Source organism: Carassius auratus, unplaced genomic scaffold (assembly GCF_003368295.1).
Source record: "Carassius auratus strain Wakin unplaced genomic scaffold, ASM336829v1 scaf_tig00049382, whole genome shotgun sequence".
NCBI lineage: Eukaryota > Metazoa > Chordata > Actinopteri > Cypriniformes > Cyprinidae > Carassius > Carassius auratus.
Window position 1 is genome coordinate 8073 of NW_020527113.1, and position 5534 is coordinate 13606.

Genomic DNA, 5534 nt, shown 5'->3' on the forward strand with positions numbered 1-5534 from the left:
GCACTCTCTTCCACCCTCAATACCCAAGACTGAGGTGCCCTTGAACAAGGCACTGAACCCCCAGTTGCTCCCCAGTAGCTGGATCTGTAGCTGCTCACTGCTCCGGGTGTGTGTTCACTTCTCACTGCTGTGTGTGTGTGTGTGTGTGTGTGTATGCACTTGGATGGGTTAAAAGCAGAGCACCAATTCCGAATATGGGTTACCATACTTGGCAAACATTACGACTTTCAAATAAAATGAACATAACATATAATAAAACAAAAAATAATCATAAAATCAAGTAATAATAATAATAAAAAATATACTGCTGGACCTACTGATGATCAATAAAATAAAAAAGTGTTTTACTGATTACAAAATACAAAGTTTTTAAGGAGGAGACAGTGTGCAGAAAAAATTATTAAAGACTGTGTTACAAAAACTCTCAAATATGAGCAGAGGGTTTTGGGTAGTAGATGTCATATACAAAGAAAAGTTTGAAACACAGATCGACTGCTTGTAGTATCGTCTTCTGTTCCATCGCCTCCCCGTTTAAAATAATAAAAACTTGGGAGGAGTTTTCCTTGTCACCGAGCACCAGAACATGTCAAAGTCAAGTCACCTTTATTTATATAGCGCTTTAAACAAAATACATTGCGTCAAAGCACTGAACAACATTCATTTGGAAAACAGTGTGTCAATAATGAAGAATGATAGTTAAAGGCAGTTCATCATTGAATTCAGTGATGTCATCTCTGTCCAGTTAAACAGTGTCTGTGCATTTATTTGCAATCAAGTCAATGATATCGCTGTAGATGAAGTGAATTCATTACATGTGGATTCTGTCTTGTCTCATGATTCAAGTAAAGCACTAATTAGTGCCAACCTTAAAATAATTTTAAAAAAGTTCAGTTAACATGCATTGTGATGATATTTCATTGATACACTCACTTTACAAATGAGTGAATTTAAATGTGTTAAAAGCTATAGCGAATTTAAATTGGTTAAAGTGATAATTCACCCAAAAATAAAAATTGTGTCATCATTTTTTTATACAAAATATCTCCTTGGAATTATTTGTATTGTACAACGTGTGTCTTATACAAATTAAATAAAGGTGACTTGATTACACAGGGCACTGTAATTTTAAGTGTTGCCTTTACTTACAGGTTGAATGTCAATGAAGGACCGCTTCATTTCCGTGTATGATGTGCACACCATTTTTCCATTAGTGTGGTATGGTGCAGATGGCAGGAAGGGTTTTAAAGACAATTTCTGCACGAAGGCCTTTAAATGACAAAAGTAGAGATTTTACAGACAAGTAAAAAAAAAAAAAAAAAGCTAAGCTTAAAGTTTACATTTTTACAGTCTTTGTGGGGATCTACTAACATTTGCACTAAGAGACCGACTAATCCAGTTTTCACTCTCTCCAGAAAATTTCTGGCAATATTTGCAGCTAATGTGAGTAATTTTCCCACCCTTTACCCTTTGACTGATTTTGGACTTGGAACAAAAGTACACTGTAAATGAAAGGAAGCTTTGTTGGATGGAATGCAACAATACACTTATTTCACCTCATTTGTCCTTTTTCATAATTTGTGGAAGTCATAGGTCTAAGTAAAAGTGAAAACTTATGTATAATTAATTTAAATAGGTTACTTACCTTGAAATGTTTCAGTTAACAGGCAGAAATTCTACTGTTGCAATTTTTCCTTCACGGAAAAAGTCCATTGTCTAAAACATAAGTATAAACACATTTAGTACAACACATAAAAAAAAACAATATTCAATATAAATAAATCATAAAAACACTTTTACAGTACAATGAATTAGAGCTGGTGTGCTAAGACGAATATGGCTTCTGTTTTACACTCGCCTCTTAAAGGTTTGTTGTAGGAGTAACGTTTACATTATGTAAATTTGGGGCATTGGTATACATTTTCGCTGAAAAAGCGGATTACCTCACGACTGCGCACTTGTCTTTCATCTGGGTTTTGAACTTTTATAACAGAAAATTGCAGGTTCATTCAAACGATTCTCGCGGAGTCTGCTGTCTGTCGCATGACTGATGTGTGTGAGCTCAGAGCTCGCTCGAGCAGCTTCTTACACTGGTCCGATCCGATAAATGGTCCATGCAGCTTTTCTGACATTTGCATTCACTTTAAGCAGGCCTAATTAAATTCAATTTTAAGATAACCCAACACATTGACCCAATATGTGTAACCCAACGGTTGGGTTAAAAAAACAACCCAACATTTTTTGCTATGTGGGGATTTGCGAATCATTTGAGTCAGTTTGGGAGTTCAGAGTGTGTTCGCGAATCATTTGAGTCAGTTTGGGGATAGCAAATCATTTGAATCAGTTCGGGAGTTCGGAGCGGGATCGCAAATCATTTTAATTAGTTCGGGAGTTTGTTAGGGGGTTCGCGAATCATTTGAGTCAGTTCGGGAGTTCGGAGCGGGATTGCGAATCATTTTCAAAAAAAAAAAAATTTCAAATTGGCCATAACCTTTAATTCGTTGCTGCCAACTGGGGTGGCAGCAGGGGTGGCAAGGCTTTCTTTTAGGGTGGCATTTCCATTTGCATTTGACAGGTTGTGTACAAACATGAGCAATGTTAACAAGGTCAATCTCTCTTTCAGCTGCCAGAGAAGGATGATGAAGAGGATGAGGAACACGTTAGACATCATTTTCTCTTTCCCTTGCCATGCGTTCTAACTAAAACAGTAAACCTGACTACAGTTTCCAGTTTGTCACGTTATCTCACAGCTGTCAGGCACCTGACTCTGTCTGAAAGAGTCTTCTCCACAGCCGGACACATATCATTACAAAGTTAACATGATCATTTTATTGAACCAAATGTTTTTGTTTTTTTTTTGTTTAGTTTTTTGGGGTGCATGGGCTAAATAATAAAGGAGAGGAGGTTATACATCTCTTCCAAGATGTATAAAAAATCACTTCCAAGATTCGTCACTTCCTGTTTGTTGTTGACGGCTGAACTGCGTTTGAGCTCCGTCACTATATTCTTTTCATTGACTATTTTTAACTTAAAAATCTATTTTATACACCATCGTTTCCGTTTATATAACGCGTGAATATATCCTCTATTGTATTCTACAACAAAAACAATTAGAGCGACTCGCTATCACTAGATTTATTTTGATCTCCCGGGTCCGCTATTAGCTTTTAGCCAGTTAGCATCAGCAAGCGTGGTTGCTGCTAACTGAGCTTACATTGCTAATACTCTATTCACACACATTACCACTGCTGTACTCACTGTTACTTGCTTTAATGGCGGATGAATGTCTCCACTCTGTGCAGCTCGAGCTCGAGGCCGTGGGGAAGCAGATTCGCGACCTGGAACGGAGGCAGGCCGAGCTGAGAGAGCGGAGAGCCGCGCTGGAATCATCCCGGGCTGACGCTCACAAGTCCGGGGTAAGTATACAGCGTGCTGTTAACAGTCCCACCACGTCTACTCCATGTGTTTCTCTGCGCAGGCCCGGTGCACCCAGGACGCGATCTTCCCAGATGTCCTTCACTGCGACGCCGGGACACCACGGACCCTGGGTGCATCCACAGCGGAGGACGCGAGCCGGGTCCCGGGCGACGACATCTCCCCCTCCTGCCTTCGAGATCTCCATCCAGAACCGCTTCGCTCCCCTCCGCGAGACAGGACGCGACGCTGTGATCATCGGAGACTCCATCGTCTCCATCGTAACGTAAGTGCTACGTTAGCCGAAGGTAAAGTGCACACTCATTGTTTGCCTGGTGCTCGTGTTCTCGATGTTTCTGCGCAGATACCCGCGATCCTGAAGGACGGCGAGAGCCCCAGAGCGGTCGTGCTTCACGCCGGGGTTAACGACACCACGCTGCGGCAGACGGAGACGCTGAAGAGGGACTTCAGGAGCCTGATCGAGACGGTTCGCAGCACGACGCCCGCGGCGACGATCATCGTGTCAGGACCACTGCCCACGTATCGACGAGGACACGAAAGGTTCAGTAGACTTTTTGCTTTAAATGAATGGTTGTTGTCATGGTGTGAAAAACAGAAACTGCTATTTGTTAATAACTGGAATCTTTTCTGGGAGCGTCCTAGACTGTTTCGTGCTGATGGATTACACCCCAGTCGAGTCGGAGCGGAGCTTCTCTCTGACAACATCTCCAGGACACTTCGCTCCATGTGACTAGTAAGTCAATTCTCAAATAACCATTATGATGAGTTTTGTTCCACCCGCTTAAATGATAAAAGTACTTGTGCTGTAAAACCTATTAAGACTGTGTCTGTTCCCAGAATAGTGAGGTCAAAATATAAATATAAATATAATGTAGGATCTAGAAAAAATCTTATCGTAATTAAACCAGAAAAATGTAAAGTAAATGAACAAAAACAATTTTTAAAGTTTGGGCTCATAAATATTAGATCACTCACACCAAAAGCAGTTATTGTAAATGAAATGATCACAGATAATAGTTTTGATTTACTCTGCTTGACTGAAACCTGGCTAAAACCAAATGATTATTTTGGTCTAAATGAGTCTACTCCACCAAACTACTGTTATAAGCATGAGCCCCGTCAGACTGGTCGTGGCGGGGGTGTTGCAACAATATATAGTGATATTCTCAATGTTACCCAGAAAACAGGATACAGGTTTAACTCTTTTGAAATACTAATGCTAAATGTTACTCTGTCAGACATGCAAAAGAAATCTAATGTATCTCTTGCTCTGGCTACTGTGTATAGACCACCAGGGCCGTATACAGAATTCCTCAAAGAATTTGCAGATTTCCTCTCAGACCTTCTGGTTACAGTTGATAAGGCGCTAATCATGGGAGATTTTAATATTCACGTTGATAATACAAATGATACATTAGGACTTGCGTTTACTGACCTAATAAACTCCTTTGGAGTCAAGCAAAATGTCACCGGGCCCACTCATCGTTTTAATCATACACTAGATTTAATTATATCGCATGGCATCGATCTTACTGCTATAGATATTGTACCTCAAAGTGATGATATTACAGACCATTTCCTCGTATCGTGCATGCTGCGTATAACTGATATTAACTATATGTCTCAGCGATACCGTCTGGGCAGAACTATTGTTCCAGCCACCAAAGACAGATTCGCAAATAACCTGCCTGATCTATCTCAACTGCTATTTGTACCCAAAAATACACATGAATTAGACAAAATTACTGACAACATGGGCACTATTTTCTCTAATACATTAGAAGCTGTTGCCCCAATCAAATTGAAAAAAGTTAGAGAAAAACGTACTGTACCATGGTATAACAGTAATACTCACTCTCTCAAGAAAGTAACTCGTAGTCTTGAACGCAAATGGAGAAAAACTAACTTAGAAGTTTTTAGAATTGCATGGAAAAACAGTATGTCCAGCTATAGACAGACTCTAAAAACTGCTAGGGCAGAGCATATACACAAACTCATAGAAAATAAGTTAACAAATTACCAGACGCCACCTGATTCAAATATTCCACCAACGTTAAATAGTAATGACTTTATGAATTTCTTCACTGATAAAATAGATAACA